This window comes from Anas acuta, chromosome 4, assembly GCF_963932015.1.
Source record: "Anas acuta chromosome 4, bAnaAcu1.1, whole genome shotgun sequence".
NCBI classification, from domain to species: Eukaryota; Metazoa; Chordata; class Aves; order Anseriformes; family Anatidae; genus Anas; species Anas acuta.
In genome coordinates this window covers 18,555,847-18,569,254 of record NC_088982.1, presented here as the reverse complement: position 1 = coordinate 18,569,254, position 13,408 = coordinate 18,555,847, and the positions used below count along the sequence as shown (strand labels likewise).

Genomic DNA, 13,408 nt, shown 5'->3' with positions numbered 1-13,408 from the left:
ATTTTGTCTTCGGAGCACTATTTGAATAGTTAGCAGGAAACAAGCCGTAAGGCCGTACCCTGAACAATGATAAGACAAACTATTGAAGAGTTGCTTTATTAATTCAACACCATCCATCCTGGGCTGGATGGATGGATGCAGAAGAAATGCACTTAAAAAAAAGTAAAAGTTAAAAAAAATAGACTGTATCATAATGTATACGCAAAGGATACTGGATTAAGTTTGCATCAGCAACCATAATTCTTTCATTGCCTGATGTCGGAGGCTTGATTCTGTAGCCTGGAGTGTGTACTTTTCAGCAGAGAGAGGGTTTTTTGTGTGTGTAATGCTGCATTTTAATGGGAATGTGACTTTTAGATATTCTAAGGAATTGTTTTATTCAATGCATAATTCAATTTTTAAATATTTCTTGCTTCTTTTAGATGTAGGGAGTTTGTGGCACTGACATTTAGTATCCTTTTTTCCCTCTGCTAAAGGTCCGGCTTTGTAGCATTTATTCATGCCGAGCAGCATTTACTAACACAGCTGAAAGCACTGGGGATGCTAGAATGGGTGAGGATGGCAGAATCGTGCCCTCAATTTTTCATGCAATTATAAGCAGATCTCTCACAACCTATATTGACTTTTCCAGAGATCAGAAAGCTCTTTGCGGGGGAGGGAGGGCAAAGCACAGAGGGTACACTCAGCCACAACAAGGTTAATGTACTTGCACAAAATTATACGTGGAGCTAGGAGAGAGCCAAGAATAGTAGCACCCAGAAATCCTGTCAAGGAGTTTGATCTTGTGAAGTGATGCCCTTCGTGCAAGGTGCTGATCCTCTGGAAGTTGTTGAGTGTAGAGGGCGCTTAGCCCCCCGCAGGATCAGGCTTCCTTTCCTGCCTTGTGTACCTGAATCTTGAACTTCTTGGATTTCAGGCTTGTCAAGCTGTCCCTGTGCCCCAGGGGGATTCTAGCAGAGAATCTCCCAAATTTCTTGTGGATATTTGCTGACCCTGTGACTTTTTTTTTTTTGTTGCCATTAGCCATCTCCAGAAAGCACACAGGCGGTGCAGCCTGTCTGGAGGGTGTGTGCTGTCTGCTAGGGGAGGAGGAGGAATTCCAGCATCACGGCTGCTGTCGTGGGATGCCGTTCGGCCTGAAAAAGGGAGCAGCTCACTGCCCTGGTGTATCACTTCGCAGTGCTGTAGCCGCTGCCTTTTGCTGGCTGCAGAATGCTGTCAGGTGAAAAGAATGCTATTTTTTGGGTTTGCCTTTGTTACACAAGACACACTTGAAATTTGTCACTGTGGTATTAATATGGGCATGTGTAGTCTTCTGAAATTCCAGTAGATACCATTGGAAAGATTCATAAAAATTGGAAAGGAGGTGTCAGACTGCCATTCATTCCTTCTCAATCTCAAAATATATCAACTTACTTTTCTTCTTCAGAACATGGAGCGAATCTCCACTTGCTGAGAAGAATTATCCATAATGACTACAGAAGTCAAAGGACATGCGATGAAGTATCTATTTACTTCTTTTCATGGCCACAGGAAGCTAAATTTGCAACCTCTTGGTTCAGAAATATTTTTTTAATATCCGGATCATGAGGTTTTGATCTATTCTGTATTTGGAAAATCCTGATATAAGCAAGGCTGTAGTCTGTTGCTGAAGTGCTTAGCCACAAATTGTTCCAGCTGTTCTGTGATGATAGCAGACTTCTGATGTATCACACAATATGTAGATCGCTGCTAATTTTATCTTCATGTGGTTTGTCGCAGTTGGGCTGTGGTGCTGTGTAAGGCAGATGACAGGGGTGGATCTGCATGGAAAAGTATGTTGTGCATATTGTAATTGCACCTGTTGAATGCAGTTTCTGAGGTCTGTGGGGTCGGTATTAGTGAAGATTGCTCTACTCCACGCATCTAGAATGCATTTTCTTCAAGTGGTCTCAAAATATACTGGCAGATGGGAACAGCTACGGTGGAACAGACTCATGCCTTATCTGCGGTGGTGCATTTTAATCACCCCAGCCACAAACTCCTTGCAATTTTGATGTGCGCTGGGTGAATCTTGTAAAATAGATCTGTACTTAGACACATCAGTTCTGGATCTTTTTTTTTTTTTTTTTTTTTTTCCTGCCTGAGGAATATCCTGCGCCATCCAGTTCCACAGATGCATTAAACATTGCATTGCACAGACGCTTTTTGCTCTCTGTTTCTGTGTCAGACAGCGCCTGAAATGCAGATCCATATGCCTGCGCAGACATATGGCCTCTCTAGCATGAACTGTCTCTGCCAGAAACATCAGAAAATCGCTGGGAGACTGCCTCCCCTGGATGACTGGGTCCTGGAGTAGGAGGAGGCGAAGCAGCAAACCAGCTGCCCTCTGTTCAGCCTTTTTCCATGTGGAAAGCAGGTTTCGAGCTCCGTCTCCATTAGGAGCAGTCTGCTGATGCAGCTCTACCCACCTCCTCCAGCAGCACAGCAGTCCTGGGTGGACTGCTGGAAATAGCTTGTTCTGGCAAAACTGCGCTTTTGACAAGATAGCTTATTACAGCAACCCCCACCCTTCCCCGGCAAAATAAGCAATACCAGCAAAAGTACAGCTTTGTCAGTGTAACTGCCTTCACATTAGTGCCTTTTACCTGGGCTTTACACATCTCCTGGCTCTGCCCTGCAGACCTGGCCAGCGCAGCGTGAGGCCTGCCGTGCCTCTTGGGCAGCTGAGGGCGAGGTGTGAGAGGAGCAGGGCTGCAGGCCACGTCTGTCCTGCTAAATTCCCAGGGTTTACCGAGCTGGAGAGGGCCTTGTTACCACTTTACCCCAAGTAAAAGTGAAATGTTCACCAGCCACCCAGAGCAGGCTGCCCAGGCCCACCTCTAGGCAGCCTCTGAAGGTCTCCAAGGAGAAGATGGCCTGTGCCAGGGCTCCATCACCCGCACAGCACAGAAGTGCTGCCTGGTGCTCAGATGGAGCCTCCTGTCTGACAGTTTGTGACCATTGCCTCTTGTCCTGGTGCTGGGCACCACTGAAAAGACCTTGGTCCATGCCTGGATGCTCTTCTCCCTGTTTCTGGCAGCACTGATGTTAGCATGGTTCACTCTGTGGTGACAGCTTGCTCTTGCTTAGTTCATCTTATATTTTAATACAGTTCTGTTTTTTTTTTTTTTTTTTTTTTTTGGACTGGTATTTTATCTGAATGAGATGCTGCTAGGGTTTGGTTAGGAGTCTGGCCATTCTCTGCCATCCATTCCCCTCATCTATTTTCACCCCTTGCTGCCAGGCATCCGCGGTCGCTGGACGGGGAGCAGCAGATGGCAGCTCAGAGCAAGCCTGGGAGGCAGGGGGCCGCGGGGTTCACTGACAGAGGAGCAGAGGCAGGGCAGTGCGTGTACCTGTGGGAGAAAGTTTCCTAACTTCTGTCTGAAACATAAAATGTTCTGACCTGCCTGCTTGGGGTGTGAGAGGGGAGGGATGACTTCAGATCGGCGGGTGTGTAAACAGCCGTGTGATACACTGCTGTGGCAGCGCATGGAGGAACAGGCCGACCACAAGGACTTGTTAAAACAGTATTTACAGGACTTTGTTCAGTTCTCCCAGAATAACTCTTCATTCTGTGCAGTAGCAGGAAAAACATTTTTTTATGTTGTTCTTTTTCCATGGATGGCAGGTCAGATTTTTCCCTTGGTATGTTTGCTTGTCACAGAACCGGTATCCAGCTTTCTCTGACTTTCCAGATTCTGAGATTCAAAGATAATGTTTGTCAGTCCGTGGGGATAAAAGTAGCATACCTCTATCACCGTCATCATCACCAATTACAGGAATCGCTAAGGCATCTGTCACCATGGTGGAGAGGTACTGCAATATGCCTGTAAAGCATCTGGTTCCTTCAAGAGAAGGAACTAGTTCTAATTCCCTCTGCTTCAGTTATACATCTTTTGCTTATGGGTACTTGAATTCGTGTAGTTTAATTCAGGATTACACTCCTGGGGCCATTCCACTGTTCAGCACTTAGTAATGTAGAAGATCCACTGCCAGCTTTGAATTTGCAATCTGATAGTTTTAGTATTTGTGCTCAACCTCATCTCCTCACCGAGGATGAATTCCAGAAGGGGAGACCACTGGCAGTGCGAGGTCTCTGGCCCGGTGAGTTCAGATGTGGTCTCCCTCAGGTTTTTATGACCCCCTTGGATATAGCTGCTGCTTCTCCAGTGCAGAAACATAGACGGAGCCATGCAGAATTTCAGCTGAGTTTCAGGAGTTTGTCGTGTATCCATCCTTGTCCCCGTCTTTCAGACACATGTGTTGTATGCTGCTTGCCTCACTGGATATGTAAATACGGGAGGTTATAATAAAATTAGGAGCACAGATGTTCCTCTTACAACCAGTGCACCCTGTATACAATAATAATAATGAAATATATCCATCGTTGTTCTCTGTGGTACTAAATTTTCTCCAGTGAGGCATCTTGCTTTAATAATAAAACCACATTTTCTTAAACAAGGGAGTATCAGATTTACATTGGCAGTAAGTCACTATTTTCAAATAGCATCAGGAGAGATATCCAAGATAACCATAAGACTCTCTAGGACAGCTGACTGTGCATGGAGACTGCAGCCAGGTGGAATGGTCCACCATTAGTCTTCATTTCTTTCCTTCATCAAAGCAATTAACGGAAGAGGACTGGCGGTCCAAAGGTTCACTTTCAGCTGCCAAAGGGGAACTTCCTTTGTTGGGAGGCTGGTCAAGGTTTAAAGCGATCTATTTCAAAGTGATGAAGTTTTTATTTTCCAACTGCGGTTGTGGCCAAAGGTTCTGGCCAGGGACCTTTCCTCTATTACCCTGTAATGGAAAGCAGATCGCTTGGAAGAGGTTACAGCCCAAGTCCTGATGCTGCATGTGAGTAAAGATAGGTATAGGCTTATGAGATTGTCATTCGGGGGCATAACTTCGCATACTTTATTTTTTTATTTTTATTTTGTTTTTTATTTTTGGTGGTTGTTGAGGAAAACTGAAATAATATTGGTGAGGTGCTATAAAGCCATACGTAAGTGTCTCCTGGCTTTACTCTGGCTCACCCTCTCGTGTTACATAAAATCAGTCCTTTTGACTCCTTTGCACGAGTTTGCAGATCTGGGTCTGTGCTGCGCTGCACTCTTAATTATCCGGGAGGACAAATGCGCTCGCAGTGACCAGGGCATGGCTGCAGTAAATGTTATCCTTCCAGGTGGAAAAGGGGTCAGACCACAGTGAAGGAGGAAGAGAAATACAGGAAAAGGATGACAAAAAACTGTAGGGGAAAGGTATAATGAAAAATACAGGGGCAAAAACTTCACCACTAATAATTCTGCACCAATTTGACTTTTCCCTAGTACCATACCATTCATTTACACTGTCTGCATTAAATTTATCATCTCCAGGCTAGCTGGAAAATGGAGGTCAAATTTCATTTTGGCCTGCAACTTGATAAAAATGACCTGCAAAAGGTAGATGACAGGCTGTTATTTTATGCACTGGAAAATAGCAAAGATCAGATACTATCTCCTGCGTGCCCTCTTTTTCCTGCATGTCTGATGCTAGCTCCTATCCATAATGTATCACAACTGAGTGTCCTGATATGCTGGAAGGCTGGTCAAGGTTTAAAACAAGAACAATCTATTTCGAACTGGCAATCTCAATCAGCATGGGTTGACCGGGCACCTTTTGCCATGTGTAATTTCCACTGAATCACCAGCAAGTCATAAAAATACCAAGTTCATTGATGTGACAGTCAAACAAACTACTTGCTATAGTTCATTTAATCTCCAAAGCTATCTATTAATAGTAATTAATGATTCCTCAGCAGCTGCATTCACCATGTCTCGACAACTTTTCACGAAGCACGAAAAATCCTGTTAAAAAGGCAGAGCACCAATAGAGCTTATGGGTAGCAGTAGAGTGTAAAAGTTAAACTCTGTATGGGAGAGAAAAAAAAAGCAACAAACAAATGTTTCCTTAGTACTTCAAGTATTTTGGGATCTACACCAAATAGAGCCTGTAAAGGATTAGTCTAGGATTAAGAATCCTTTAAACTTACAGAGTGCTTAACCTTCAGTGTGTCTGTTTCCTCCACTGTTTGCAATATTGCTCTGCCACTTTTGCAGGGGAACTAGTAGCAGAGCGATAGTGCTGCAATGCAGCCTTCTCCACGTTGGGGCTTTTATGATTCAGTACTACTTTTGGTTTGCTTTGTAAAGATCATTGCAAGGGCTTATCTTGTGTAATTGTTTTACTGCCATCTGCATTACAGTATAATTACCTTTCAAAAATGGTAGATCTCTTTTGCTAATGTTTAAAGGCAAATAATAGGCAACTAAATTGCAAAGTCTTGGGATGTAGCAGCACATAGGCGGTAATAAAATGTATGCTGTATTTACAGCATATACTTCTGTCTTTTGTTCTGCTTTTTTTTTTTTTCTTTTTTTTTCTTTTTTTTCCCTAGGAATGGTAGATGGTGATTATGGTTTTCTCCTCTTAGTATTTTTTCCCCTTGCCTGTCCTCTTTTTACATAGAGTTAATCATAACTCGTGAGGGTTTTTTTTTAGAATTTGTTCTGATCCTTATCTGATAGCTGTCCTACAGTTCAGGAAGGATGGATATTCTGGTATTTTCCCGAACTATAATGACGAACAGAAACATGGCAAATAAATCTAACACAGATTGAACTAAATAAAAGCAGTTTTATTTCTTTTAAATGGAGGTTTAGCTATTCCTTACAAATAATCAGTACTAGCTTTTACAAAGTTTTAAATTGTATAAATACAATTTTAAATCTATCTGTCTGTTTTCTACTTGTAGCCTATAAATGCCCTTAGGTACATGTGATAAACTGCTTGTCTGATAATATCTAGAAGTTTTCTGTTCCCTGCAATTATGTAGCAGGAATTACAGTAGGTGCCTTTAGTTACATGTGAATGCCCGTTCCCTGGCTGCTGCTGTAAATCCTGTATTACCTGAAAGGTTAAAATATGGAGGTGAGGACATTAAAAACGCATCCAGAAAATGTAGATGACAGGAAAAAAAGAAAATAGAGCGATAGAGGGGAAATACCATAGATAAAATGATAAGGCAGAGAAATAAAGCATGACAAGACCATGATAGTTTGCATAAGTAATGAGAATCGAATTCGTGGTTTTTAAATTGCTGTTTAAATTCCTATTTGCATGTTTATCGGAAATCTCCTTTGCTTAAGTAAAACTGGCCTATATACATTTTTAAAATCCATGTATAGCTTTGATTTAGTTAAGCAGAGGAGTCGTCTGCAGTCAGACAGATGCATGTGTGCGATAGTATTTTATAAGTGGAAGGGTGCGTGTTTCAGCGGCAGCGGCCTAGGACGTGTGCCTTCTGTCGAGGGCAGGCTCCTGCTTTCCCCCAGGTCAGCATGGAAACATCTCTTGTCTTCATTCAGAGCAGGATCAGGCCTGAAGTGACTTGTCAAGGACTCTAGGAATAAGCCTATGTGGCCTCGGGCCTTCTCGAGACATCTGACATCTATGGAGGCCACTTCCACAGCACCGCCAGCACCTCTCTGAGGGCTCGGTGGCCTCAGCTCCCACGTCAGAGGTGCTCGTGGCTGAGTGGAGCCTTGTTTTGTGGCTTTTTTTGTGGCTGATCCTTCCTGGTGGTTACCTGTGATGGATTGCGCTGGCCACTGGGTGCCCCTGATACCTCAGGGAAACGCAAGTGTGAGACCGTAATTTTGGTACTTGAAACCTGATGTTTTTAATGGGGGCATATTGGACTGTTCCACCTCTGCAACTGATGCATGTGTGGATTTGGCTGATTTTGTGTGTGCTCCTGGTGTGCTCGTGGCTGTAAGGAGAGCTGTGCTTGGACACAGCCATGCTCCTGGGGCCTCCCCAGCTCCTTCTCCCCACACCCCAGGCACTGAACCATGGAGGGGTCTCTGGGAGCTGACGGGGACAAGGTGGGGTTGGGCACCTCTGCAGGGGGCACATGAGACACCTCAGAGTGTCCTGATTGCCTGAGAGGGATCGGTAGCACGTTCAGCAGGTGGGGTGGCATCTCTCCTGGCAGACAGGAGACAAGGGGCAGGCTTCTGAAGAGGCTCTCCAGCACAGAGAAACCCAGAAGAGGCAAGGGCAGCCCTTTTCTCCTCTCGTGGAGCGCTGCCGTGAAATATCTCCTACTGGACCGTGCAGCCCTTTGGAGGCTACAACAGCTTGGGCAGGATGGAGCCAGATCACTGCAGATCTGAGTCACGTGCCTGCTCCTTATATGCATTCTTATGGCATCTCTGAAACAGATGCAAATTGAATTTCAAACAAAAGATATCACTACTGCTGCTACAGTGGTGAATGACCTAGTCTTTGAAATCTGACACTGCCATACACATTTGCAGGTATACATCCTGCACGGATAGGTTCTGGGGACAATGCAGAATTCCTAGCAGAAAAATAACCACTGAGGAGCTGCTGTTCAAACATAAAAAGCTTCTTCCTCTCCTTTGCAAAATGTGTATATACATTTTTTATCAATGTATATTTTTGGTTACAGAATCAAATGAAGCTAACTTGCATTTTTCACATTTACAACCTCTTTAATTAATCTATATATCTCTCCTGGATTTCTGTTTTCTAATATACTGGTACTATGGAAAAGTCGTATGTCTAATTTACATGTCCAAATTAGTTTCAACTTAGTTATATTGAATGATAATAGATTTCTTTTTCATATAATTAATGTTGTCTGCAAACGTAACGTGGATTAAATTTATCATTGTAAAGATCTTAAGATTTTAATATTTTTGCAGAGGCATAAATACAGTGTAGCTATAATTATTTCATTATGTATGTATAAAAATAGGATACGGGGAAAAGTGCATGCTTTCCTTCACTGATTACTCTTAATGTCTCCCAAATTTCCTGATTTACAATATTCTCCAAGGATGTAGATTTTTCTAATTGAAGTACAGTAATTTGCATATTTTTAGACCTTGTGACACAGTTAATTGATATGTCATTACTTATACGGCACTGAATATATTTTACACATTCGCTGCAGAGCAGGCTTAACTTGAGATGCAGTGGCACTTTGCAAAAAGAATCTGAAACTATTGCGTTTGGTTTAATCTTTCCCTTTCCTTCCTCACCCTTTCTTTATAAAGGCTAAGCAAAAATGGATGATGTAGTAATTGGTATAGTTCCTGTTCAAATGTACTCGTTAAAATAATGTTACTGTGTAAATGACAGGACAAGAAAAGTAAGAGCAAGTAAACAAAGAAAGGAAGAATAATGGGAGAGGCAAGGACAAAGAAGATAAGGTTAAGACTGGGGGGGAGCTAAATGTCAATAGTATCAGTGCTGTGTGTTTGAAAACCAAATTGTTCTGTTTTCTTTTACCCTATTCAGTATAAACTTGTTAAACGTTCACTGTGTCTCAGAATATTTTAAATGGGTCTTTCAAATTTGGGAGCACTTCTCCTCTCACAGATAGTAGCAATGTGCCCGATAATGCTCTGTTATTTAATATGGGGCCAAGGCTTTTTCTGGGGGCAACATGCTTATTCCTCCTGGTGCACACCCCAGCAGAACTGAACATTGTTGTTTTTTCTCTGCTAACCAGAAGGGTGGGCTCAGTCGCGCAAAGAGGCCTGAAGGGATCCTCGTTTTAGTGTCCAAGGTTCTGGTTAGACGTGTGGCTTGTAGGTGATGGCATTCTCGTCTCTATGGGTAGCTGTAGGATGAGTGCCATGTCTGGTGAATTAATTACTAATAGTCATTATTACTTAGGCAGTGGCAATCATGACCATGGAGCCTTGCTGCAGGTTAAGAAGGTAAAATTTAGCTCTTTACAGGTAAAGAAGGCGAGTTGTGTTGTAAGTGAAGGTGAGCAGCAATGGGGATGTGGGAAGAGTTAGGTTGCGAGGGGTCGACTCACAGGTACGAACCAGCGGTGACGCTGACGTTTGTCTGAATCACCCGAGAGCACAGTATACATGCTGAGGAAGCATCCGAAGATGCAGCAAGCTGCAGGATGGTGCAAGTCGGTGTGGTGGAAGTGGTGCATTCCTGTGCACCTCCCTGCCCCTCCAGCTTTTCTTCTGAATTTACACTGGGACTTGCTTATGAGCCTCGTTAACAAATCCCTTGCATAGGTGGATAAGGTGGGGCGTGGGAGCAGAATGGATGACAGGTACTAAGGGAAGCTATTGCATTTTCTTAAAAAGAATGATATTTTGGCAGGAGCTTCTTCCAAGGCAACAGTAAGAATAAATATAAAACCTCAGAGGACATCTTTTAAAATGCTTGTACACTAGCGGCTTCTGGCGTCAGGGTGCTTCCTATTGAATTGAGCTGGAGAGACAAATATGAATTGTGAATCCTGTCTGCGAAGTAGAACCCACCTGCACGTGTCTTGCAGGTTCATAGCATGGCAAGAAGGTTTGGTTATGTAGGATGGTGTTACCTTCACGTGCCTTTAACCATGTACGAGCTAGCTGTGTGTGCTAAAGCTGAGTGATTAGGTACTATGGTCATTTATTTGGTCATCAGAAAAAGATGTGGGGAGGGAGAAGGGCATCTCCAGGATGCAACATCTACCACCGGTCTCGGATGCCAGACTGAGATGTGACAAATGAAGTATGTGAGAAAATCAGCAAAAGAATTGAGGGGATTTTGCTGAGCTACAAGAATAATTTTTTCTGAAGATGCAGTTTCAGGATGGTCTGAAAGTAGAATTTTGTTAAAGATAAATTTGATACCAAGAATAAAATACAGGAAGATGCACAACAGTTTCAATGATTATTTCTGACCCTTTTAAAATGGTCCCATTTTCTGATTGAACTGTTTACTAGTGGTCCAGCAAAGGAGTGTAGCATTTATGAATATTAAAATACAAGCTGCTCAGTATAATTAATAATGATTAATAAAGACATTCCTTGATGATTGTATTAAATGAGGTGATTGATTTTGCATCGGAGAGCATCTTTTCTTACAGGATACTTTTAATTTTAACTACCCTGAGAAAAAAGGTATTTGAAATGAAAATATGCAGCACTTAGAAAAATATTTTATCAGCTCAAAACAGTTCTGTGCATCAATGGGTTTATACTATAACGCACTCATTCTGCAAAAGTACTGAGAAGTCTGTGGCTGTTTCTGCACAGCAGCGTTCCTCACTTTGCCGGTCATACAACTCTCTGCTTTTACTGCCCTTGAAAAAGGGCTGCACTTAGGCATCGATTGTGTACATACAGAATTCCGTAATTTCATAGACGAGTACATAAGGTGCTGCCGTGTTGCAGCTGAGCAATGTGTATGTGCGTGGTGCTAATCTTCTGTTATTTTGGAAGATTTCTGAAGGTTACTGTACAAATACTGATGATCCGTAGGCTTTTGCTCTGTTAACAGGAAAGGAAAGCTGTTAATTCTCTTGTCTTTCCAAGGAAAGAGCTCGTATTTTGCTTTTCCATATTTTATTGTAAAATATTATTGTAATGCTCATGGATGTCTCGTAACTTTCGTGCAGTTTCCTTTTCAAGATTGTGTCTCACTGGTACAGAAGGAGTTACTGGCAGATGAGAGGATGGTGGAGAGGCTGTTGCAGGAGCACGGGATGTGTAGCAGAGGCAGGAATATTTTGTACTACAAGCGGAGTGGTGGTCTGGAGATCCTGAGAGCATCACAGCAGCTGCTTCTGCTAACATTTCCTCCTTCTGAGACTGGAGCACCTCATAAACTGCCCAGGTAGCAATCACCTGCCCATCACCGAAGTGCAGCTCCTTCTGAGATGTTCTCCTATAGCTCCACGTCTTTGTGAGTTCATCAGGCAGGGATGCGGAGATTAACTTCTCCAAGTGAAACTTCAAAGGAATTTAAGAGGGCAGAACATAATTACCTGAGCTGAAAATTTGCCAAGACACAGGTTGAAATTCCCACTCTTTCAAGTTTTCTATTAAATCTACTATCCCAGATGAAATCCCAGCCCTTTAGAAGTCAGTGGTGGTTTTACCCTGAATTTTACCCAGTGAGTCACCTTCAGCCTCATCTAAACCGAGTCTGAACTTGCAGTCCTCGACCATGCAAAGCTGCCGGTGTCTTCAGGGCAATTTGTGTATAAATGTGAGTATAAATGTGAGGAATGTGCACTTAATTGATCTCCAAGTAAGGATGACGAACAGTTCATGCATAGCTGGGGAAGGGATCAGGAATCACACATTGGAAAATAATGCTAGCTGAAAAACACCAGTGGCAGCTTTTCAGGCTGGCTGACAAAAGCATAATGAAACCCAGTGGCTGGAATTTGAAGTTTGACAAATTCAACCTTGAGATAACACACCATGTCTGAGCTGTGAGGGTGGTAAAAAACTGGAGCAGTTTGCTGTGAGGTGCGGGATGGGAATTGCCATGTCTGTGTTTTTTTGAGATGAGGTTGAATGTCCTTTTGAAAGAAGTTGCTTTCATTTGTAGGAGAGTTTATACTTCTCTTTGCAGTCCTGGTGAGGTAGGAGTGCATGTTTTCCTTTGGGCCTGTGCTCAGTGCACCTCTTAGCCCATTTCCTTTGCAGGGCATGGGCAAAACTGGGTTGCCTTCACTGCTTTCAGCACTTTCATCATCCTTGCAGTCCCACATTAGGAACGTGGTTATAACAGAGCCTGATACGTCAGGACTTCAGCAATCACTTGCAGGGAGCAGGACGTTTTTTTTCCCTCCCACAATTAACTGGATTTACTCCTTTTTTAAAACAAACAAACAAAAACAAATAACAAAACCAACATTAACCTGAAAAGTAACCACGGTTTTCCACTCTTGGAAATGGAACTATAAAACACGGAAGTAGCAGGCTTAGTCCTACATGCATTATTTGTGTTTTACTGATGTGGCCATAGGCTTGTTTATTGTCGTGTGCAGTTGGGACTTAAGTCTGTCACCTGGGATAGATGTGAATGTGTGGTCACCTTTCCTGGGCTGTTTTTCTGCTGCTAGGATCTTGTCTGACTCCCTCCTATTTGCAGGGTCCTTGGTATTTGATGCAGCTTTAGTTTCTGTGTATTGGGTCATTAACACTGGTCATTTAAGAACTGAACTATTTTAATTTAACTGAAATTTTGGTTTAACGTTGAATTTCATCAGTGTGAAATTCAACAGCATGCGATGTACCTGCCATCGCATGGCATAATCCAATGGTCTGCTCTGTCTGGAAGCTATGAAAACTATCTCCTTTCATTTTTATTGTGCAGATATTTCGATGATCTGATTTCAGTCTAACTCTTACCAAGAATTGGAATGATAGTTAGGTCTTTGTGCTCTTCACTCAGTGTGTGTGTGTTATTAACTGGTCTGTAGGCATAAAGCTCTTAAAGTACTTTCAGAGAGGCTATGCCCACAAAAAACAAAAACAAAACAAACCAAACAAAAACC

At 42.8% G+C, this 13,408-nt stretch overlaps 1 protein-coding gene across 1 annotated transcript in view; it reads left to right on the top strand.

The window, feature by feature from the left end:
- The window catches only part of PPARGC1A (PPARG coactivator 1 alpha), a 359,215-nt gene that overhangs the window by 132,847 nt on the left and 212,960 nt on the right, over positions 1 to 13,408 (top strand). The gene's annotated exons all lie outside the window — the stretch shown is intronic.